Source organism: Lycorma delicatula, chromosome 4 (genome assembly GCF_047948215.1).
Source record: "Lycorma delicatula isolate Av1 chromosome 4, ASM4794821v1, whole genome shotgun sequence".
NCBI classification, from domain to species: Eukaryota; Metazoa; Arthropoda; class Insecta; order Hemiptera; family Fulgoridae; genus Lycorma; species Lycorma delicatula.
Genome location: NC_134458.1, coordinates 120,638,164 through 120,665,493, shown reverse-complemented (window position 1 = coordinate 120,665,493; position 27,330 = coordinate 120,638,164). Strand labels below are relative to the sequence as shown.

Here is a 27,330-nt window from a genome sequence, read left to right as displayed (position 1 = left end):
TTACCCATTCTTGTGTTATCACAGCTTAAGATGACCTAGCATATTTGTAACGTAATCACATTTGGGAAACGTTTTTGTATAAAACAATATTCTTGTCATTCCAGGATAGATCTTCCATGCTAAATCATTAAGGTACTTTAAAAAAGGATATTTTAATTTAATAGAGTAGATTTCTTAAAAAGTAAAACACAGTAATTGTCGTTATCAAGATAACCATTCGATAATTATTCAGTTATATAAGGAAATTTATTTTACCTCTTTCACGAGCTGGAAACCTCTGTTTTTGGAAAGATTTTGTTTCTAAGTATTAATTTTAGCGATTTTTTTCAAAAATATTATTAAAGAAAACTTTTAAGGTATAGCCTCAATAATCAATGTATACTACATTTAAACTGGTTCAGTATTAGTGGGTTTTTAATACTAGATCGTGGATACCGGTGTTCTTTGGTGGTTGAGTTTCAATTAACCGCACATCCCAAGAATGGTTGAACTGAGACTGTACAAGACTACACTTATTTACACTCATACATATCATCCTCATTCATCCTCTGAAGTAATACCTGAACGGTAATTCCCGGAGGATGAACAGGAAAAAGGAGGAAAAGTATTAGGGGGGTGTTGCCTTTAAAATAGAAAAGGTGTTTGATTTGGCGTACAAGTTAAAGAGATTATTCGAGAACTTAATTTTATAAAGGATCCAATAGTTTAAGGATTTGGCTCAATTAGTGGCAATCATTTGTCCCACAGTTACTAATAATCATGTGTCCCAGTTTATGCAGTTAACAGCTACGTAACATTAATCAGACTTGAATATCTGGCAAAGCGTATAGCAATTGAATTCTCAATCATTTCTTGTGTATTGAAAGAGGTATTATGAAATATTTATCTAGTAAGATTTTGGAAAAAAGTGCATCTTTCATTTGTTTCTTAATGTAATTTTAAATATAAATTTAAATCCACTAAAGTTTTAATAGTAGTAATTTAAGATATATGAAAAAAATGTATTATTTTGTTTAATTTGTATTTACTTTTGAGGAAAGTCATTTTCTTCTCTGGTGTTCACATCCGATAACTATTATGTGTCCGTACGCGTGCGCTTAGTCATTGTATAAACAAATGTGTTTTGAGTTTGTCTTGCTGTAATAGCAGTGATTATGAATAAATGTTTTGTTAAATTAACTAACAGTAAACCCAATCAATATTAAAATGTTTAACGTATTTTTTTGTAAATTTAGTTTTAAATATATGCAACAGGTAATAATTTTGTAAGAAATAATCAACAATTTAAAATTCCAAGTAATATTTTTATCGTGAAATACATAATGAGGCTTACCAAATATGAAAATTTGTTTAAAATTCTCAATTAAAAAGTTTGCAATCTACATTATGTTTCTCGGCAAAAGATCTTTATATGAACTCGTATTGACTCGTGTAGAATTTCCATAGGTTTATTTATTTATTTATTTGTGGATCAATTTATTAAAAAAAAATATAATTAACAAATTATTATACAACTATGAAAGACAATCTTCGTTTTGTGTCTCTAATAACTCAAAAACTACTCAACCGATTTCGCTGAAAATTCCAAATTTATTATTATTTATCCCGGGAGTGTTTACATGTTATTAGTTCCATAATATTTTTTTTTTTTTTTTTAACCTCCGAGTCCACAGTTAAGCATTACTTCAGAGGATGAGATGAATGATTTGTAGCGTGTGTGAAAATGCCATGCCTGACCGGGATTCGAACCCAAATAATATTTAATCCCATAATAACTGTCTGAAGAAGTCGATATTGACATAGACAACAATCGATATAAACGATATCTCTCGATACATACACCGACATTAAATTGAGTAAAAGAGGTTATAGGTTATTTATTTATACGTTTTTCTTGTTTTTTTAAAAATGATTTTAAATAATAAAAAAAAGATGAATTGAACTGTAATAAAATTATTTATTGCTCTAATATTGCAAAATTAGAAACTTCATTTAGTTATTTATTTACACTAATATTTTTTTTTTTTGTAAGTTATTAAATTCGTAAACCAAATTAGAATCCACATCTGTTAGTTTTATATGCAGAATAGATATATATATCACTAAATCAGATTATTTTTAACTCTCCTTCTTTGTTTATTCATATCAAAGTTTTATTAGAAAAGATATTCTGTGTGTTTTATATTTTTTTAGCTACTTGTGTGAGTGTGCTTAATTTATATTGTTATTTTAAAACTTAGTATATAATTTATATTAGTATTCTACATCTTTAAATTTTTAACGGATTTTATTAAGCCCACAATTCTTCTTGATCAATAAGTCAGACTGTTGTTTTCTTGGCGCGAAACAACAAAAACCTTTCTCAAAGAACGATTGGAATGAAAATGTTTAACGATATCTATACTAACTTAAACGAAACAGATTTATAAAAACACCATGAAAACATTGCTTATCCAACTTTTAAGACTGTTTTCTAAAACCACAATTAGATAACGTAATTTCATAACTATTTTATCAAAATATAGTTATAAAAAATTTTCATTTATTTTAATGAAGAAAATAGATAGAATGCCCAAATTTAGATAGATAAAGATGAACTGAAATATATTATGTCGGTTTCTAGGTACAACATTATAATCTTAAAAAATAGTTTCATTAGTTTCTTACTTTTCATTATCTATCGCCGTATTTCTTAATTACTACAATGCATGTAAAACATCTAAGGCACAATCGTCGCTAGTAAATTTTCCTTTCTCTGACTAATTGTCTAATTAGTCAGTCTTATTTTTTTAAAATTGTTTCGGCCTTAGTTCTTAATTTTTTTTTAATACCACAAACCACATTTATTTTTAAAAATATTTTAATACTGTAGTAATAATTTATTAGATTTTTATACTGAGAATGTATATTATATTGTTTTTAGTTTTATTTAATGAACAAATAAATCAAAACCAAATTATTAAAAATTACTTAACAGGATCGTTGCTTTAATATTTAAAGGGTAGATTTTTAAAAGCTTTCTACGATGTCAACTTTATAAATGAATATAATTTATGTCCGCGTTTTAAAAGATTTAAAGAATATTTACTTATTAGTAATCAACTACACTTATGATTATTTTTCGAATTATAGATTAAAAAAAAAATGCATTTTATAGCCTAATTTCTAGCAAGTTATTATTATCGATTTGAGAAAATAAAACTTAAATTTTACATTTATTTATCGAAATCGTGACGGACGTTTGAAAAAAAAATCTATTTATTTGGCTTTTTATATTTAGATCAGATAAATGATTAATGTATTGAAGTATATTTTTATAATTATTACGGAAATAATAAAGATTTATATGATTTAATATCCGAGGAAATAGTGTTATATATTTCAGTCATGTTTTATTTATCCAGAATGAATCTCTCTACTTTCGTTTATAAAAAAAAAATATATAAGCAATAAACTATTACAAATTATTGTCATTTCTGTTATAAACTAAAATAATTACTTCTTTCTTAAGTTAAGATGTCGATCTGTCCTAAGTATTCGTGATTCTACTTTATTTATATAATTAGAAATTTTTTTTGTAGATGGTAATTTTTATATTTTCAAATATATATATATATTTCTCCTACCAGTATTCCAGCTGCTTCCGAGTTTCAGTGTGTGTGTGTGCGCGTGTGCGTGTGCATTTAATGCTTGCGAGGCCTGACGTGGCTGTAGATGTAGTGCAATGCAAATGTTTATGTACCGGTAAATATGTGTAGTATGAAACAGACTCAGGTCGACCATTTCTGAGTCGTATGGCTAATTGAAATTCAACTACCAAAGAACACCGGTATCTACAGTCTAGCATTCAGATCCATATAAAACCTTTACAAGGACTCGAACCGTAGAACTCTCGACTTCGAAGATCAGCTGATTTTGCAATGAAAATATTTTCAAATCATGTGAAATAATTAGTTTTTGTAAGAAGTCTTAAAAATCTATTCTTATATTAATCGATAAGCTATATTAAAAATCAGTAATTATTACTTATTTTATAATTTTCAAATATTTTTCTGTTATCGATATGGATTGTTACGAAATTTAATTTGATTTATTTTTCTTAGAATTGCTACTAAACCTTATTAGATTTTTAATTTTTTCTCTAATATATATAAAATCATAATATATATATATATATATATATATATATATATGTATATTTAGGCCGCCGGGCTGATCTAGTGGTTAACTCGTCGTCAAAAATCAGTTATTTAACAGCTGATCTTTGAATTCGAAGTTTCAGAGACTTAAATCCTAAATCCTAGTAAAAGTTAATTGCTTTTTTATTTATATATATTTATATATATATATATATATATATATATATATATATATATATATATATATATATATGTGTGTGTGTGTGTGTGTGTGTGTGTGTGTGTGTAGCATTTAAAAATATATCTGTATTTGATTTTAGATTATGACTTTTTTAAAAACAAAATTTTATTAAATTAGGAAATATGAATTCCGTTTCTTAAACTTTCAATATGAATAAAACATAAAGTAGTTGTTTTGCATTGGATTAATTATATTTTCTATTTATTAATTACGTACGGGTTTTTACTGAAAAGAGTATATAATAACTTCATGATGTCAATTGATTATAAATGGAGAGCGATGATCGGTGAATTGGCAGCATGTAATTGGAGGTTCTCCAATCAAAAATAATCTGACTTTCACGTGGTTGGTATTTGTTGAATATGTTATTTTCTAATTTCTCTACGTAAAATATAATTTGCTTTTTCCAGGAATAGGTAGAATGTGAAAATTTCTTAAAATATTATTAAATTTATTAATTCTCAGCTCGTGTAACTGAATTATAATTTTGATTAATGAAAATTTATGTATGAAATTCAATATATTTTATTTTCCTTAATCATCCAGATTAAATTTTATCTCACTTTTTAAGCGATTTTTTTCATAAAAATAAGAAGCAAAAATTTTAATTGTTACTTTTATTCTGGCAGAATCGTCCGAAGTTCAAGAGCTCCAGGTATTACTGAGTGTGAACTAGTTGGGCCACACCGTCGCTGTCAATAAGGTAAATTCATCTTTATGTAATTTATTATAATTTAATCTTAAATTTTTATATTTAATTCAGTAATTATATTTTTTTCCGTTGTCTTTTTACATTATTGATTTACATGTACATCATACGCTATTTACCGCAATGGTTTTAAGAAATCGGAAATGTGCAATAAGTCTAAGCTTACCAACGAAGGTGAGAGTTAAATGGTTTCTACCATCAGCAAAATGTAATATACCGTTTCCTGTCAGCAAAAATATGTAGTTGCTAAACTGCAAAATAGCTCGTTATTGTAAAATACTTAAACGTTGGAGAAAATGTTCATTTATTTTATTTTGTTAATGTGACTCCTAGAATAAACTACAAAATAAGTTTGGTCGTATGAGTGTTGGATTATAATAAATGTATGTATAAATTAGCCGAATAATAATCTACATTATTAAGTTAATAATAGAAATTCTATGTTTTTGAGTTTCATTTAAAAAAGTAACGAATTAATTTAATCAATACGGGGTTTTGGTTAAAGGTTATAGTTTTTATCGATGTTCTTTTAAATACAAGTTATAAACTATTACAAATTGTTATTGAAATAATATCTAATGAAGTAAATTATGGAAACATTTTACAAAAAAATAACTTTGAAATTCGATACTCATTTTAGTTGTTAAATAATTATCATCAATCGATGTAAGATGAGGAAAAAATTAGTTAGATTTATATAAATATAAAAACAAAACTTTTAAGAAATGAATTAATAAAATATAATATTTACAATTAAAAAAAATATATAGATAAATTAATAAAGCAAAATTCTTTATTTTTGATAAGAAAGAAAAGAAAGGGAATCTTTCAAGAATTGAAATTGAAAATTTCAAATTCAATTTTGATTGACAAAGAAAATATTCGAGTCCTTTCAAAACAGAAAAACCGAATTAATTTGTCTGAAATCAAAGAAGAGAAAAACTGATCTCTGAAGAGGAAATCCGAAAATCCAGTACAGGAAAAAAATTTAAGAAAAAACAATTGAATAGTCTTTGGGCCAAAATAAAAAAAGCTAGAATTTTATTTTGGAAAAAAGAAAGAAACGCCAAAGTAAAATCATGTTGGCTATTGAAAAAAAAGAAAACAAAATTAGGCGAATAAAAGTTATAACGGGATCCATAGTGGCCAAATTGAAAAATAAATAAATAAAACAAAAACCAAACAGTATTTACAAAAACCTACAGAGTATTATGTTTACAAAAGAAAAAATTCCTTTTTAAAAAACGATAAAATATCATTTAGATAGTAGAAGTCGAAAGGGAAAGAGAAAAGTTAGCTTAAAGTTATCAGAAGAACTCCCGCTCGGATTGGGCTAAAGATATTTATGGGCTTGACAAGTCAGTATACTTTTAATTCGAGGTAAGTGATATCTGTTATAAATAAAATTAATCACCTTAGCATTTAATAATGGTTGTAATATACTTCAAACAATAAATATTTAAAAATTAAAAATTTTATCATATAACTTTCTTTTTTACTTTATTATTGTAAACTTTGCAACAAATTAAATTTGTTGAAGAAATGTTCAATGTTGAGATCACACCATATTTTAAAAAATTACTATCTAAAGACTATTTTGCCATTATTCATTCAAATTTTTTAATTTATATATTTTATTATAACAATTCTCAATTGGAAAGTAACCGTCTGGAATGAATAATGAGGGAGAAGGATTGATTAAAGCATTAAAGCAGTGCTAGGTATGCACCCGCATATAATTTGAAAAAAAAAATGTAAAAGAGTAGAAATTACAATTGATCAAAAAGGATATGGATTTCAACGTTTAGTTGAGAATAGAAGGAAGTTGAAACGAATTGGCGCAAGGGACCTGCTTCAGCGCAGATAACAAACACCGTATCATGACGATATTTTATTACACATGTTAATCGTCCTTCTAAATCACTAAGGAGTAAATTAATGTTCTTTAATAAATCTTTTTTTTATTCATTTAGATTTCTATGAGATTTTATAAAGACTATAAAATATTAAAAAAATAAATAAAAAATTCGACTTTTTGCTTAGCTTATAAATTTTAATTAATTACCTTAACGTGAACGTAATTTGTTAATTGATCTTTTCTATGAACAAAATTTCAAGTTGATAATAAAATATATTTTGTGCAATATGTATAATTTGTTTCTATTTTTATTTTTTTTTTTTTACCGACTTTTCGAAGAAAAGTACAGTTTTACTTTCGGTCGCATGGTGAGATTGGGGAGTAAAAAGGAATTTTCTTTACGTTTTGAGGTATTATATAAATAGAGGTCTAAATATAATGATTTGTGGCTTGAAAATCTTCAATACTACTAGATCAATTTCATTGAAATTTAGATACGTTGTAGTAGGATTGCATCTGAAGTTGTGAATGCAAAAATTTCATGAATTGGTTGAGCTGTTCTTGAGTTTTTCTTTGGGAGAGTTTATACTTTTCAAAAAGGAAACAAAATAAAACAACGAAAAGTCAGTTTTCTTGCGCAGAACTTCACAAGAGTTTTTTTAAAATTATTATTGTATTAATAACAAAACGTATTTTGTGTATTAAAATATTAAATGAAGAATTATTTATTTTTTTGTACTTAAAATATTTCTTTCAATGAATTAGGATTTTTACTTAGTTGAATTGAGTCTTATTATATTACGTAAAATTTTTATTTATGGAATTTTTTGTTTCTTCTTTAATTTATTTTAATTATAAAATCTCTTTTATAAAGTGATTATTTTTGTATCTATACAAACATTATTAATTAGGCATGTCTTATTATTTTGAATGCGTTATTTTTTAAGTTTTGCTTTTTATCGTTTCTCAAATTGTTTTGTTATTATTATTACGTAATAAATGTAAAATTAAGCGTTTCTTTTTAACGGCCGATATCTCCCATTTTTTTTCTCCATCTTAATTAATGAATACTTTTAATTTGGCGTAAAATTTTTTAACCGTCCGTAGATTGTAGTTTGTGTATACATAGCTATTATTATTATTATATAGAATATTTTAGAGATTACTACAACTGTAGTGAACCGAGATTAGAAAGCATCATTTGATGAATGCGGCGCGGACTGATATTCTCTGTTATTTCCGACCGACTATACATAATCAATTGTTGTAGAAGACGATGTTCCCTCACATCAGCGGTAATGATGATGAGTTCGGATGATTTTATCTTGACGACAGGTGGGACCACTCAGGTACGACATTACGTGATAGAAGAGAGGGAGAGAGTACGAAAAGGGTTATGAACATACTATGGTATCCCCCCCTCTCAAACGAAACAAAGAGGAACAGCGTGAACAGTGAAACATCGCGTACTGCCGTACAGTCGTGCGGTCGCTATTCTAGCGAGCATGTGGTCGGAACATGGACGTGGACATAGACATGTGGTTGCTTGTAAACGTTGCGGTGGATATCAGGTACCGTTATCACATGTACATAAATAATAGTGTTTTAAAATTTTTTTAGTGGAATGTTTATTTATTTAAAAAAAACTAAACAAAGTCTAGTAGAGGTAACGTCAATACTGATCGTTCTCTAAAATCCTTTTACGCTACAAAGAATAACAAACTTAACGTACAGTGTGGTCTCTAAAAAAAAGCGTCTTACTAGTTTTAAAATATATTTATGCGAATTAAACAAAATTTTTTTTAGAATGAAATTGATATACGGTTTTTGAAATTAAAAAAATTCTTTTCTGCAATTCCGGTGAATTTTTAAAAAAGTTTTAATAAAATAACCGTTTATTTTTAGAATTTCCTGAATAAATAAAATAAAAAATTATTACATGAATGCCGTTTTAAAGTTTCTTTATATTGAGTAAATATAAATTATTGAAATACATATTATACTTTTTCGTCCAAATTTTGATAGATTTATAAATAATTCTTAAAATTGTAATAATATTCCGTTAATTGAAATTTTATCAAAGGCTTTCATAATATGCATCCTTTTTTATTTTTTTAAATATACACATTATTAAATTTTTTTCCAATTCATTGAAACTCTTAGTCAATTTTTTCTGTTTTAAAATAAAAAATATTAAAATAATTACAGTTTACGTGGCATTAAAGTTTTATTATTTAATTTTTGTTGTATTTCAAAGAAAAATATTTTTTTTTTTCAAAAATAAAAGTAAATTATAATTTTTATTTCTACCTGTTAAAATATTTTTTCTCTGTACTGGGTGTAATTATTTTTTAATATATATATATATTTATATTATAAATAGGCTTGTGTAATTTTTAAAACTACGGTGCTATTTCTTTTAAATAAAAAAAATATTATTTTCATTTTACGGCTTTATTTAAATTTTGTTAAATATTTTTATTCCTGAAATATTTTATTGTTAGTAAAATTCTATAAATAGGTATTTTGTTATCAACAATTTAATACCAAAAAAATTCGTTTTTGATTATTATGTTTAATTAAAACGGTAAACAATGTAAAATATTAATTTTTAATATTTAAAATAAAATCTTTGAATCAATTTAAAAAAAAATATATATATTTAATATAAAATACTAAATTTATTATTGAATCGGCTGTTTATAACCTACTTTAAAGGAAATAATAAAATTTTATTTTTTCGTATTTTTATTGATTTTTTCGTGGAAAAATTGTGAATTAAGAAATTTTATAATTCGTCCTCATATATTACAGTTATTTTTTCCGCTCTAAATAATTTCTGTAACTAATGTCGGTAAAAAATTTTATTTAATATAAATCTGTTTTATAAAAGTAATATATTTAATCTTTTATGCGTGATAATGCTTTTTATTTAAGTGAATTAAAAAAAAACAAAAAAAAACTAGTTTTTCGTTATTAAAAATAAAATATTTACTTATTATAAATCTTTCATTAATATTTTTTTTATCGAATGAATAAACTGTAATTACACAAAATATATGATGATTAATTTACGTAGACGTGATTTATAATATTTAGGAAGTTTATTTTCCATTTTTAATTTTAATGAATTAAGTTTATTTTTTCCATGGAAATTTTTTAGTGCAGTTTATGCGATATGGTCCCGGGTTCGAATCCCGGTCAGCCAAGGCGTTTTTCTTTCGCTACAAATTTTCATTGTGCTAATGACCAAAGCAGTTGTTGCCCGTAAAACTGAAAAAATAAGTTTTTATGATATGTAATTATTGACTAAATGTTGAAAAATAATCGGTTTACTAGTAAAATTTTTCTCAGTATAGAGGAAAAGTTTTTTGTTTTCCAAAAGAAAAAACAACAAAATTTCATTCAGGTATAGCTAGATAATAAATTTCATCTATTGTATTAATATTTTTTATTAAAATGTGTTTTTTCTGTAAAACTTTAAGAAAAAACTAAAGCTTGCTAATTCCCTAAAGTTGAAAGTCCACAACGATGGTCAAACAGAAAGACTCAAAAATGTTTTCTATTATATTATTTATTGTTTTTCTGATTTGATACTATATTTTGTGTACTTTTAATAATAAATAGATTATATTACAAGGAGATATCTCATTTCGAACCGTATGAATTTTTTGAAATACTGCTGTTCGTCTCGTCCTTAGTAAGTGATAAATTTACCTAGTCACTTAAACGATTTTTTTAAATTTTGTTTTTTTATCGTAACTACTTAATACTGGATTGTTAGGCCATAATATGGTTTTACATGATTTTGAAAGGCAACTATTCTAACAATTTTTGTGCATATCTAAGAGAATTAGTCGACAAACTTAAAATAAAATATCTGATGTGGACCCCACATGACTTCCTTGTACGCCTATTAAATTACATATTTTTTTTATTATTGAATTATTATTTATTGTAAAAAAATTTTTACAATCACAGGTTAATAATTATTAATAAATCAATATATTTAAATTAAAAAAAAGGTAAAAAAGAGAAAGGAAATGAAGGGATGGTTTTTTGTCCAGTCGATTGCAATCAAAAGGGTAGGTGTACAAATAGATATTACAACAGTCCTAAATCCAAAATTTCAACATTCTACGGCTAATCACTTTTGAGTTATGCGAGATACATACGTGCGCACGTACAGACGTCACGCCGAAACTAGTCAAAAAGTATTCAGGGATAGTCAAATGGATATTTCCGTTGAAATCTGAAAACCGAAATTTTTCGCAATTACAGTACTTCCTTGTACGATGTACAAGGAAGTAAAAAAAAAAATACTTACTCCGAATTTCAGTAAACCTTACCTCACAGTAGGAATTCCTGCGTCATTTCTCTAAATTATTTTTTTTTTAATTTTATAAAAACAGAATTTTATTTGTTTTTTGCATTGCTTGCCAGTGGTGGACGATGTTTTTCTGTAGGCCTACCCGTATTTGAAATTAAAAATCTAATAATAATATAACAATAAGAACAATCTCAAAATAGAATTTTAATTTGTTTTTTTTTAAATTAGATCCTTGAAGTCGGCGCCAGATTAAGAGTTCAGTAAGTTTTTGATATTTGTTTTTAATTTTTTGTTCACGTAAAAATTATTTAAAGAAGGGCTACAAATTTTTTTAGATTTAACTTTTTAGTGCGTTCTTTTGAAAATACATTTAAAAAAATTATAAGATATTTTTCAAACATTTGCGTGTTTGTTTTTATAATCAGTTTTAATATACTTAGATTGACAGTAATTATTTATTTATTTTTACAATTATATTAGTATTCTATTAGGTTTTTAATGTTTTATTTAACTTAGATAAATTAAATTTAACTTCTGTGGATAGTACATATAAAGAATTAATAATTTGATTATTGAAATTTAATTTTTATTATTTATTAGAATTTTTAATTTTAAAAATAGTCTTTTTATCAATTTTTGAAGTATTATTATTTATATACCGTCGAAACTAGGAAAAAACCCGTTTATTAGTTAAACCTAACATATGTAACTGATAAAATTAAAAGTTATACTTCCTAAGGTTGGATATGCTTGAATAATCGTGTTAAAACAATGTAGTTTGTACAGTTTCTCTAAGTACACGTAACATTTTAAATAGACGAAATATTAATTTGATTAGCCAAGCTAATTATTATAAATATTACACCGTAATTTATAATTTAAATACAAAGTCCTATGGTTCATTAACCTTGAATTATTGCATTGCTCGTCTTTTATTTTATTGCTTCCAAACACAACACAACGTTATTCAGAATTTATTATTATTGGTCTCTGTTATTCGCCGCTTCGCTCGCTATATGTTATAAAAAAATATATATAAGCATTTAGTTTACGTTTACTGTATTTTTCTTTTTTGAGTCATTACGTTATTATTTTTTTAAATTTTTTAATTAATAACTTGTATTTTATTTGGCTAAACATTTCCGATATGATAATTGCTGAATTATCCAAAATTTGCCTTATTTAAAATTAGAATATTTCGGTATAGATATCCGTGTAATAATCTGTATTAAAATAAAGTTTTTAAATAATATTTTGCATAATAAATTGAGGAATTTGTCTGGTAAACTTAGGTCTGTATATAAATAAATCTTTTTATGATTTATTTATATTTTAACTTCCGTTATTAATAAAAATACAACTTAATTCTATAACCTCTTCTTTGTTTTGTTAACCTCGCCTTTATTTTTAACCCCCTCTTTGTTTTGTTAATCTTTTAAGATTAACAAAACAAACAAAAAATTAAAAAGGTTATTTTTTTGTACTGTGGTTGGATTACAGTTTCTCGTTACTTGATTGTACAAATAATTTATTTTGATATTCATCACAAAAATAGTATATGTAAATATAATAAATTAACATGAAAATATGTATAAAGTGTAACAGGAATGTTCAAAAACTGTTAATAAAATAAGTAAAAATCTACAACCAGATGCACATTTAAATGTTTAAGCATCCATTCATCGTCAGTAGATGGAAAAAAAACTAAAAAAAAACCATTTCATTAAGCATCAAACACGATTCTGTGGATGTGGCAGGAAATTTATTGTCGTTACAATATCTTCATAACGGAGCATGTTAAAGTATCAGTGTTCAATCTACCGATACAACGTCATTAGATTTCTGGCCTTCCAGTACAACGTTCCATCAGACATGTTTCTATAATCATTCGGTTCTTTACACACTCTTAAATGTTCCCAGTTCATAACAGAACCCTCACTTTTACAGATAACACACACAGGAATTGCGAGGATTTTCATCCTCAAAAGATGTTTTATTGCGGGCGACGTATTGCTGTGCACATAGGCTTACAGCTGGCGTACCGCACTATTAACTATCCTAACAACTCTGACAATGTACTGCATACTATGTAAGTAAACGGAACTATACGAGATGTTTTCGTAAAGGAATGACTGTCTATGACTATCCAACTATTCCACCCTCCTATCAGTCTGTCTCTTTTACACACAATGTGCACAGATATACGCCACCCGCCATACAATCCGTAGTCATCCTGAAGACTACCACAGATTCACAGAGGGTTATCAGGAATTATATTCTCGCCATTAATTCAAACTATATACTGTTTCCCTTCCATCTGAGCTGTCCGATAATTCAAAAACTTTCGCTTAAATCTTCAGTTTAACATTTTTAATGTACTGGTAAGCCAAGCTACATGTTTCATCATTATTCCGGTCCCTCGCTTCACCAGCGAATCAGCCTTCTCATTTCCTTCAATTCCAATGTGAAATGGTATCCATTAAAAAATAACGTCAACTTCACCTAATCTACCAACAAATTGCCTAATTTCAGATATTCTTAACATTGTTGGAAGACAAAAGACGAGATATCTTGAAGGGCAGATTTAGAAACACATACATGATTTATAATCATGTATATAAAATATTTCTGAAGTTAAAAATTCCCAGAATCTCGGAATTTTTTTTCGTTGATTATTATTTTAATAATATAACAGATGGTATTTAGCGGTTCTTAAGTAAATTAATATTTTTACAATTAGTATATAATAATTATTACTTGTTAAGAAAGAAAATGACATATTTGAAGAGTTAAGCTTTATGGTACAACTTATTTAATGGAAAAAATGACTTTTGTATCATATTAAACTTTATTCGTTTCTTTGCTATTCTTGTAAGTTAAAATTAATTAATTTCAAGGAAATCTTTGGGAGTTGTAAAAAAATACCCATAAAATTGTCCTCTCTCTTTTTTTTCTGTTTTTCCTGTTGTGAAATTTCATGGGCCATATTTTTTCAATTATATATATATATATATAATACATATATAATATAATATATATTATATTCATATTTTTTTTTATTTTTTATTTAATTATATTCAAATATAACTTTTATTTAATAAAGTACATCTTTTATAAAATGAATGAAAAAAATCGCTTCTCATTTTGAGTTCGGAATATAATGTAGGTGCCAAATATAGTGTAATAGCTCTTTAGGTGAAGAAAAATGTAAAAAAAAGCGTTTTAATAATAAAAATTAATAGAGTTAGAACACAAAAAACAGAATATATATTTTTTAGTGGTGGATAACAACTTCTAAAAGTATTATTCATATATAAGTTAAGCTTAAAAGATTTGCTTAAGTAAAGTTTTATCTAAATCTAACACCCAGTTCAATAAAGGCTAAAATAGGAAAAATAATATTTTCTGCATTTTTAGGTTCGAGGTCTATAATTTTAAAAAACTAGACATTTTTTGATACCTATATGTATGATGTATTAAACATTCAAACATTTTTCGAATAGATTTAAACCGAAGCGAAGTAGAACAAAAGAACAAAAACATATAATTAAATTTTAAGAAGCGAGATTGATTTTTTGAAAAGTTTTTTGTGATTATTTATACATCCATTGTAGTCAAGAAAATTGCTATAATAAAGATCTCTGAAATCTCAATGAAAGAAATCGAAATTGGTTTTACTGCGTTATCCCCCACCCCCTAAATGAATATTTAAAAAAGAAATAATATGATCAATATCCCATATACGAGTATAGAAATATTTGAGCCAAATTTGAAGAAAATTGGTTCTGTCATTCCTGAGATAAGACATCAAAATGTCTTACCACGTAAAAAAAATCGTTTACACTTTTATCTTTTAATACTTTTTATCTTTTCTATGTCCTAATGCTGTTGATCTCAAGAGGTCTCTCCTCTTTTAATAAAAGTTTGTACTCCCCTTCAGAGCAATAAAACGCCATGCAGTCTGTAGTAGAAGAAATATTTGAAAAAAAATATTTGAGGTAAATTTGAAGAAAATCGGTTTGGTCATTCTTGTGATATAGGACCAAAAGCAGCAGTGCGACACACATACGTACGGCTTATTCATTTTTTTTTTGACTAGATGAACTAGGTGGATCTTAAAACGTAAAGATTTTCATAAAACTCGATACCCCATTTTTGACATAGTTTACCATACTTTTCCCTTTAATTTAGTTATTCTAGCTATATTCTCCGGGAAATTAAATATTCCAGTGGCAGTTTTCAGTATAGTAATCACTTTAAAAGAATACTGTTAGCTTATTTATTCATTTATACAAAATTTAACGGAATAAGATCTCTGTTACATAAAGAAGAATAACAAATTACAATAAATTTGACATAACTATGAATGCAAATATAATAGTGAAAATGTGATTCGATCCAAAAAAGGTACAGATAACTGTACCTTCGAAAAATAAATTAATAGATTGAACAAAAAAACGAAAGAAAATAGGAATAATAAACTAATGAAAAACAATTTGTTTTTTTAAGAAATAAAATAATTACTGAGACTCATAAAATAAGCAGTAATCTCACTCATTGCGAATAATTAAACGAAAAAGTAAATACTCTTTCAATGAAGATAGCCTTTTTTTGCTTTGATTCATATATTTTAAAACACAATTATTGTGACTGGTTCATAGTTTCATAACTATAGTTAACTAGGGATCGAAAAAGAGTTGTGAAAGAAAGAAAGATTGCTATTCTTAACTGATAGTAATCTCAACTGTTTGTTGGGAAAATACAGTTCCTTCATAGTATTTTAGACCAACAGATGAATACATACGTGCAGATGGATAAATACGATATTTTCTAAGTTATTTAAAAAGAATTTACTCAGTACAAATTCACGCCAATTACAGTAACCGTTCTTCTTTCCTGCACAATTCGTTTTTACTTATCATGTTGTTAAATAAAATTACAAAATCCTGTTAATACCTTAATTGTGTTGTTAAATTACACGGTACATTCAAAATTTCTATCTTTAATGAGAGCTCAAATAATTAAAAAATTCTAGCGTAGTTCTGCGCGAGAAGACTGACTTTTCGTTATTTTACTTTGTACTACATTTCTTGTTTAATTATTTTGTATAATTTTTTGCACAAGAAATATACAATACAAATGTGAAAACTAAGAGTTATATATATTTTTTTATTTAATTTAAAATATATTTTCTGTTTATAAGAAAACTAACCGTAATTTGATGAAATAATTTAAAATAACAAGTAAGACTCTACGTACATCAATTTTATACTCACCATTGTGATTCACTCCATAAGTGTGTATGAAAAATACACAAAAACCAAGTCAACATAATCACAAATTGAGGTTATTTTGTCTTTTGTCGACTTAAAATTGAGTGTAACTGAAGAACGATTCGACCAATCTTCATCAAATTTTTACATACACAACTTCAGATACACTACTACAGCATATTTAAATTTCAGTGAAATTGATCTAGTATTTTTTTTATTTTTTTTAGAAATTTTCGAGCCACAAAATTTTATACATGAATGTTATTTTTTTAATCCTTATTCCTAAAAACGTAAAGAAAATTGATTTTCACCCCACCCCCCCACCATTCCACCATCCGACTAAAAAAGTACCTGAAATTGAGGATATGTTGTCACTTTACATGAGCGTGGAACGATTTAACCAATTTTCATATTCACAACTTCAGTTACACTACTGCAGCATATCATAAATTTCAGTGAAATTGATGTAGTAGTTTTGGAGATTTTCGAGCCATAAAATTTTATACATAGCTTATATATATATATATATATATAAAAAACCCGCATTTTAAGTGAATGGTATTTTCGCACTCCTCTTATCTCAAAACGTGGAGAAAATTTCACCCCCATTCCACCGTGCGACCTAAAGTAATATAGTACTTTCTTTGAAGTCGGTAAAAAAAATCTACCGTCATATTCAAGCTCATTAAAAAAATTTAAAAAAGAAAAGAAAAACTAAAATGATTGATGATGCGCAGTTCTTAAATATATTCATAAAAATTAAATGTTAATTTACGTACGATCAAATTTTTACTATGTGAAAAAAGTAAAAAAAAAAACAGGGTATTATTACGCATTTTTTAAAATTATTTTAATAGTTTTGCGTGAAATAAAATTATAACTCACTACAATAAAGCAAAAAAAAGGTAGCTTTTTAAAATATCCACTTTATTCCATTAATTAATTCGTAAAATATTCATTTCTCTAAAGATAATAAGCTTATTATTGCATGATGCGTGTTATAATTATTGTCTTTAAGTACTCCATTTAATATAATTTTACATAACTTTCAATAAATAATTATTTATTAATTATCTCTTACCGCTTGATAAACTGTAAGCGTATATTATTTAAATTATAGACTTCTTTATGTACTCTTTGTTTTGTTAATTAATATAAAATTAATTAAATACTGATTAAATGTTGAATGGTTTTACTTATTTTAATTGTTCATTTATACATTTTATTGTTTCTTTTAATACAAAAGAATGTTTTCTTTAATAATCTAGAATCTAGATTGTTAACTATTATCATTAATAGATTCTTAAAATTAATGAATTATTAGTTAATTAGAGAATAACGACTAAACGAAAACTACAAAATGAGTATTTCAGACTGAGTTTAAAAAAAAAAACGTTAAATCATTTTGGAGAAACCAGAACGATGCGTAAATTTAGCTTTAAAACACTACATCACCGAAACTCAATTCAAACAGATTAAGGATTGTTAATCGCGATCTAATGGGCACCCGAAAGGTTCTATATACAGAATTAGATAAATTAAAAATTTATCTGAAAATAAATAGAGAAATCGTATAGCTTAGATATCCCTACCCGGTAACAAAACTTAGTGGAGGGAATAACCATTTAATGTTCTTATGACTGAAGACTTTTAGAAAACGTTTTTCGAAGATCTAAAATTCAGGGATGGCCAATTAACAGCCCGCAAAGCTGTAGGAAAAGTAGTAAACATAATCAAAGATTTGTATATCTTCTCTTCTAAGAAGAACATCAAATTACGGATTTTCTTAAACAGCTGCCTTATCTGAAAGATATCAATATTCATCTCAACAAATTGAACATACATCTCCAAGAAAGGTAACAGGTGGTATCAGATTTAATGGAACATATAAACAGATTAAGGATTTTTTTAATTTTCATTGCATAAAAATGACTTTATTCATTTTTCAAACTATCACCGACTGGCAGAAAGATGAAATTCTTGACTTTTCGGATTTTAGTGTAGATATAGAAAAAATTATTGTAGAATTAAAAAAAAAAGATTTCAAGAATTTGAAACACCAAAAAGGAGCATCATGCTACTCAGTATCCTATTGCCATTGAAATACAAGAACAATAAGCTCACTTTCAACTTGAATTATATGATCTATAAACCTGATACATTCCTAAAAAACAGACCAGAGTTTTTAAAGTGCTTCCCCAAAAGGGACATTTCCAGATTTAAGAAATTTTGGATAGAAAATATTTAAGTGTTAGGTAGCATATACACTTTCACAATGAAATTCATCTAAAACCGTTGCAGAAGTTCCCTCACAAATGTTTATGTGCTTCATCTATTAAGACTAAGAACAACCGAGGTGGAGGTTGACATTCAGTCTTAGGCAAATGCAGCAGGTCAACTGCATTGTTTGCAATAAACTTTAAATTATATAGATTTTTTTTGGTATATACTTAAATATATTTATATTTTACTTGTGTAAGAATTATTACTACAAAGATTTTTTTTTTTTTAACCTAATTAAAAGTTTTAAAATTATAATTCTTGTTTTTCTCAGTTGGGGTTTTTAGTAACACAAAAATGATAATTATTATGTGGTCCCGATGTCACTATACTCCCGATGTTGGTTGTGGTCCGCGAAGAGTTAGAAATTGGTAACTTGTTTTATTGGTCCCGTCCTGTTTTTCTGCAATGAAGTTTCTGAATTAGATAAATTTTCCCAAATATCTTGTTCCTGTTTATTACGAACAATTGGTAACACATTATTTTTTATTAAACTAATTTTATGATCAATAATGTTGGACTCTTCTGTGGAACTAAATCCTCCTTTCACTCCAGCTTCAATTTTTTTAGTACCTTAAGTTGCATAATTAATTGCCTTTACAAATAAATTTATAAATGTCCGATCTTCCGATGAATTTAGTTTTATCTCTAGCATTTCCTAGAAAAAAGGTCTAACGTATCCACAGTAATGTAAAAAGTTATAATCTTTTTAAAGTTACTTTTATCTTGACGCTACACTGAAGTCAGTGTGCATTTTTTCTCCGTTCCTTCTTCTCTATTATTTTAAAGTAATGTTACTTTGCTAAATCTTTAATCGATTTATTTTTTTCTAGTAAATCCATTGACTCAGCAATATGCTTCCAGACCGAGTTGCACCAGGGTTGAAAAATTGTACATTATGTTTTATAGGATGAAAAGAAACATTAGTAACATATTTAATAGTATGCAGCAAATTTTTTCTATAAATTTAAAAAATGATTTTATTGTATTTAAAGTTAATTTTAAAGGAAAGTAATAATAGAATGCTAATATTTATTTCTTTTTGTTTCCGTACATTTAGTCTGTTTTCTCCACTCCAACCATTTTTCCAGCTACTGCCAGGTCTGGGTGTATGCAAATGCGACTAACGCTACCGGCTTGCCAGGCCTGACGTAGCTACAGTATAAGTGTAAATGCACCGGTAAACATGTAGTCTGGAACAGACTCAGGTCGAACACTCCTGAGACGTGTGGTTAATTGAAACCTAGCTATCGAAGAACACCGGTATCCACAGTCTAGCATTCAAATCCATATTGCATCTGCTTTTACAAGAACTCGAACCTTAGATTTCGCGAGTTTTTACCACTAAACGAACCCGGTGGATTTCAGTACATTTTATTTGGGTTAATTTTTTTATCTAATTTAATCTTAATCAGATGATCAATGTGATGAAGATATATAGAAAACAGACAAAAGTTTTCCGTGCTTTCTCGCTGGAAATAACTGAAATTCTGTTTTAGCCTTAATTTCTGGGTTTCCATGAAATATGATTAACTTGAAATCTAGACAGGGGTATCTACTTTTGTTCCATTTATTTATTTGTAAAAATCGTTATTAAATTGAAAATTAATGTATTTCAATTATTTCTAATTTATTTTATTAACCGTAAAATATGAATCTTTCTTCTTACTTTCTTTGCAACAAGCTTTTTTTTAAGTGTTTTTCATCTTATTTAGTTTCTTTTCTTGAACTAAGTTATATTTAATTTTTTGTCGCCTTTGCGATGCGTTTCTTCAATACGGAACCTTTTTTTTGATTGTTTTTATTTCTTTGTGTTTTACACTGTTTTCCCCTATTATTCTGTTGTCTGGCTATTTGTTTTCAGTTCTGATCTACCTTTACGATAACTATGATCAACTAAATTGTTGCCGCATTATCTCTGACTTATTGAATTAAAGCATCTCTAATCCAATATCTGATATTAATTGAAAGGGAGAATTTAGTCGTTCTAACTTTGATACTTGATAACTTATACGTAATTTATCCGCATTGTATGTCTGTTTTGCGTCATGCGTGTTAATTCTAATACCTGATGTATATTAAAAATACTTTAGAAAAAAGATCGAATCATGACTTCCGAATTCGAGTTTCTTATAACGGTCATAGAATCGATTTAAATTTTTCTGTTGTTAAAAATTTAGATAAAGTACATTATCTAAAGTGTTAGTTATTTATTTAAAATAACTATTTAAATAATTATTTCTTTGCAACTCTTCCTAAAACTTCGACTTTTCGGAGTCCGTTCCAAATTAAAAAAAAACTTAACACTTATTTTGGTATCGACTTCAATAAATTGAAATTTAAAAAATAACTGAAATAACTTTTCCCAGTTTTGTTTATTTTGTTCCATTTTATTTATTATTTATTTTAAATGTTGATAGACCTATAAAGGACACTACTTTTATTAAATAAAGTCGTTTTTAAGAACGCAAAGACCGGGAATCTGCGTTTTGACAAAAATATGACGGAAAGAAACTATTAGCGGGTATTATTCAGGTTCTATAAAGTGCAGTAATATTAATTATTAACTTTCCCGGTGAATATAGTTAGAATAGCTACAGTAAAAGGAAAAGTATAGTGATCATATCAAAAATGGGTATCGGATTTTTCTGCAAATTCAACCCGATATTCGAAAAGGGTCCAACTAGTTAATTTAAACCAAAATAAAATATACGTACGAGTATGTTTGTGTCGCATTACTTTTGGCGTTTTATCACAGGATGGAACGAACCGATTTTCTTCTAATTTGCCTGAAATATTTCTATATATGGGGGCATTGAACGTAGTTTTTTCAAAATTTGTTAACGGGGTGGGGATATCTCGAAATATTCATTTTCGATGTTTTTCAGTGTATTTTAGAGAAAACTTTATTAAAGAAAACTTATTATCTATAATGCATGTATAAATATCCAAAAAATATTTTTTTTCAAAAACAAAAATAAAATTTCCAAAATATTGATTTTGTGATTTATAAAATGAAAACTTATGCGATTTTCATTACTATGCAGTGAATTAGTCATTATATAATGTTTGTTATTACTTAATTTGTAGACCTACAAATATTATATTGTATTAATAATATAATGTGCAACAGAGATACAAACAAGAAAAATGTAATAAACTATAATGAAAAATATTACTCATCTTGTACTTTGTGTGGCCTAATTTTGGTTGTTAAACTAAATTAGAAACAAAAAAAGGAAAGGCTTGATAAAGTAAAGATATATTTATGAAAAAAAGGAATATAATAATAATAAAAAAAAAAACAGTCTCGTTTCGCATGTTCCGCGATGTGTACTAAGGCACTATCCACAATCGCGACTAGAAATCTTTTTTCCTTTTTGTAACGAAACTGGTTAACTTAAGTGACGTACGACGCGAAAAAATTAAGGCTTAATTAAGTACAACATGCTTTACTTTGAACAGTTGTCTAATACTAATTATAAAAAAGATTTTATTTTTAATTCCATTTTAAAAGCTTTGAAGTGTTAAAATGTTTTTGATATAATGCCGCACGTATGTATATTTCAATTCATTTCTATTTAGCGTATTTATGTTAAAATAAATTGCATCATTTTATTATAGGTTTTTATTTATTTTTCCCTATAAAATATCATTCTGTATTTTCCGCTAATAAATAATTTTAAATTCTGTCTTGTAAATTAAAATCTAAATACATATAATTATTTTGTAATACATATTTAAGCTGTAATGCTGGTTGAAAGGTCTATCTATCATAATTCAATTTAAAGGTTGTTAACCTGTAATCTTTCTTGCAATTTATTTATTTGTTATTATTTTTAATCATTTTATTTTATCTTGCCAAGTTTTTTTTTATTTAATAATTACATTTAATTTATATAAGAAATTTCAGATTTTTTTTTTTTTTTTTAATTTATATAAATAACTGGTAAGTACGCTACTTATTTTGTTGTCATTTAATATCAAATCAGATTGATCACTTAGAAATTATTTTTATCAAGTTCATCTCTTCTAAAAGCAAAACTTAGATTAGCTTTTTACGCAATTTATGTAGCCATTTTTTCTATATGTGCGGGTACGCGTGAATTTGATTGTTTTTCCATGACGGAGCATAAAGCATTGTTCTATTATCAATTGATATGAAAACTTAAGACAGAACCAAACGTATCTACTCGATGAAGAAAGTGTATTTTATAGACTAGCCAATTCATTTTTGTTAAACTTTGAATACATTAACATTTTGAATAATTTTTGTTTTTTGTTCGATAAAAACAAAATGCTGGCAAAGTATTGTATGACTTTCCCAGATAATAATGAAAATTAAAGGAACTAGAGCCAAAAAAAAAAAAGAATATATATTTTTTTGAGGTAGGAATAAATTTTAAGACTTTTTTCTAAAAAATATTCATACTCAGGTTAAGCTTAACAAATTTTCTTAAGTAAATTTTTCTCTAAACCTAACTACTTCAGTAAAAGCTAAAATAAAAAAAAATATATAATTTTCAAAAAACGTTTTCCGCGAATGCATTTTAGATCGAGTTCTATAATTAAAAAAAAATTTGACATTTCTTGATAACTATATACGAAGAAGTAAAAACTTTCAAAATTGAAAAAATTTAAACTGACGAGGGACATAAGAATAAAGACATATCTCGATTTTAATAGGTGGGGAGGTGTTCGCTTTATGAACTTTTTTTTATTATTTATATACAGATTGAAATAACAAACTTGCTTTAATTTTTTTTCTCTGAAATAAAATCGTTATTGGTCTTTTCCCGGTATTAACCCCTAACGAATTTTGAAAAAAAAAACAATACGATCAATATATCGAAATATTTCAGTCAAATTTGAAGAAAATCATTGAAGGTTTTGTCAATTCTGAGGTATAAGGCCAAAAAAATCAAGGCGACCCAAATAAGTACATATGCAACACTCTGAAAGAGTGGAAAAAAGCCTTTTCGATCAGCCCAGTTCTTGATTTGAAATAATCCGACATCATCCTAGCTGAATTGCTTTGATATTGTTGAGGAATTCTATTTAAGATCTTCTTTTGAGTCATCCAGGAAAATGTCTTCAGAACTAAATATTCTTTTTTTTCAGCATTGCAGAAAATAATAAAAAACGATATTTGATTTAAGTCTTTTAAGCCTGCTGGTTTAATATGTTTTCTGACTAGAACATGGCCTTAAAGGAAACTTATTGCAAAGCTCTTCTAAGGTTTTCTTCTCTGGATGAGTCTGCTGTTTGCTTGATTATGGAATGTATTCTTGGTATAAAAAAACTCCCACTTTTATGAGGAAATCACAGACCACTACATGTATTGGTGTAGGCACTGATATTTGAAATGCATCTATTAGAACCATACTTTTTTGAAGGAAGTGTTAACAATGTTTTATACCGTAACATGTGTGAAGATTATTTTATTGCTCTGCTTTGATTGATTGGTATGGAATAAACTAACATTTTATACAGCATGACAAAGCTCAATCTAATTTTTTGAATGAAAATTCTGTAGAGTGATGGATTGGTAGGGGGTATGAAATTCAGTGGCTGCTAAAATATCAGACCACTAGAATTTTCAGTGGCTGCTTGCTATTAGTCCAAGTAACTCCCTCTTATGACAACTTCCTTTGGGGCATAATCAAAGAAAAAAATCTGCCACTTGCAACTAAGAAATGTTTATGAATTCAAAATTGCTATCGGAAACAATTTGAGTTTGATCCTTCAGTATGAAAGAGACTGTAATCTCTATTATGGTAAGTCACCATAAACATTAAATACATCTAATCCATACTACACAACAAAGCCTTCAACTAATTCACCACTATCTTCTGTGCCAAAGAAGCCACTATCTTTGCCACTATCTTTTTCAACTGTGCCAAAGAAGTGAGTTAGCATTTACATCAGCAACTAGCACTATAGGACAGTTAACAACAAGACCAAAAACTCTATCTCACTTTTCTAAAGATCCCTTAGTGGGATCTCTATTACAAACTTACAACACAGAAATCAAGACTATCAATAACATGTTTGAGTGACATTATGTGTATCAGAAACTTGTCTCATAAAGACACAATCCAACATCCTCCTACACAGAACTGCATAATAGAGTTACTTCCAGTATAAAATCAATGTAATTGCTAACTAGCAAATGACCTATGAATTCCTTCTTTGTAAACCAATTTTACAGCATTGAAATATAATAATGCCTTAACATAATAAACCAACTAATTTATATCCTCTAATAATCCAAATTTCTTATTGATTACAACCACTTGAAAATATATAACCCCCTTTAATTTTTCTTTTTACTTTCCTTCTCTCATTTCTTACTTTGTAGACCAATTTTACAACACTGACATACAATAATACCCTAACATAATAATGCACCTAATGTATATCCTCTACTAATCCAAATCTTTTATTGATTACAGCAACCACTCGAAAATATATAACCCCTTTCTGAATGTCTTAATGTCCACTATTCATTGTGATAAATTTCTGTTTCTCTTCATTGACTCCGATTCCATTTTTCTTCTTTTTTCTGTCTTCTGATTCAGTTCTCCATCTACAGCATAAAATTAATATTCAGATGTAAGTTTTATGTATATAACTGCTTACAAAAATACAATGTAGAAAAAAGGGTGTGTGTATATAAAATATATGAGTGGCAGAATAAAATTTGATATGATGAAATATATCTATATGAGTGACTCATATAAAAAATATTAGAGTAACAGAATTCCATGTATGTGTAATATCATAATACTGTATAAAACAGTATACATAATATGTTGCTATTTTAACAACATTGTAAATATTTTGTATTTTAACAAAAATAGTGCTTTTAGTATAATAACTTTTTATGTTTTAATATTTTGTTGTTACTATTGAATCAATCATGAAGATCACAGCAAATAATTTTGGAACAACCAAATACACATGTAAGTGTTTTTCGTAACTTTTTAAAAATTTTAGCTTTCATTAGTAGTTACTTTTTAAGTAACTTTTAATACACTGTGGTTAATGAGTATTTTTTTTATTTGTTTGAATTACAAATATACAATAATAAATGTTAATAATAATTATAATTTATAATTTTACAAATTTTTTATTTGTCGTATTGTTGAAATATATTACATTACTGATTATTTTTTAGCAAACAGAATATATGAATTGGAATTTACCAATTTACATAACATATTTGTCAGATATCAGTTCACTGTTATTTTAGACCATTTTTATTTCTTCCTTAAATCTTTGATCAAATAAATTTTCTAAAGTTGAGTGATTTTATTGTTAAGGACCTTAAATTAATGCAAGGATTTTTTAAATTTTTTTAATAATTATTTATCCTTATTTTTTGCTTCAAAAATGATTTTATTTTCTGAACTTTGTTTATTTTAGGGTTTATTTTTATTTGTCTTGCATTGGAGATAATGATCATACAATAATGGAGCTATATCTATTAATGTTTTTAAGTAGGATAATGACTGAAGATCCATAAATCATAATTCTAAAATCTAAAAAGAGTGTCATTGGATTCCTTTATTTTTACTGCATATAACAAAAAGGTACTCGATAAAAATTGTATTGCTATAACTTCAGCTGAAACTCCAGTGAATAACAAATATGCTGACACTGATGAAATTTAATCGTGCCTAAATAAAAATATTTTTATATTTTACTTTAACATTAATTCATGTGTTTATATTGAAATAATTAATACGGTCGTTAAACAGAACTATGTTGTGATCTACACAATTTATTTTTATGTTCTGATCAGAATAAAGATTTATTTATTTGAATAAAAATTTTCTGTTACGCTTTAATTCAATGCAGTTCTCAAAAATAAAAATTTAGACTATTATATATATATTTACATTATTTTTTTTATTTTTATTTTCATATATAATTTATAAATTCAACAATACATCATGATATTATTACACTTAGATAAGTACTTATTGCTTATATAAATAAAAATCATTGTATCTTGTTGTAGTTTACACAATTTATCCTTAAATTGGGTATAATTTTAAAACAATAATTGTATGTATTTGGTAACCATCTATATTTTAAACTATCAGAAATCTTAAATGCCTTTTCCCATAGTTACAGTTAAAAAATATCTAATAATACCTGTTTACTAAGATGGCGAATGGCTAGTCATTATTTCCTAATAACAAAAAAACAATCTCTACAATTTACATCAAATTCTCAATGACAACTTTCCTATTTTATCTACCATGAGTAACAACCAATATTGTTAATCTTACAAAATCACCTTCTATATACACAGAATGTTTATTGCACTTAAGTAGTGCCTATACACATAAGCAACACATTTTAAGGTGTATGTATGAAAACTGTTCTTTTTTACATGTGTAAAGAACATATTTTCAGAGCTATTATACCCATCATAAATTCTCTTCAGTAAATATCCTAACTGCATTTTTTGTCTTCAGTCATTTGACTG

General features: G+C 26.5%; 1 protein-coding gene across 6 annotated transcripts in view; it reads left to right on the top strand.

Moving 5' to 3' along the window:
• The window catches only part of LOC142323826 (protein-tyrosine sulfotransferase-like), a 1,177,394-nt gene that overhangs the window by 724,522 nt on the left and 425,542 nt on the right, over nt 1-27,330 (top strand). For all 6 annotated transcript variants that reach the window (XM_075364080.1, XM_075364084.1, XM_075364082.1 and 3 more), the window contains one exon: nt 5,010-5,083. The gene's annotated coding sequence lies outside the window, so the exon portion shown is untranslated. The remainder of the gene's footprint in view (nt 1-5,009; nt 5,084-27,330) is intronic.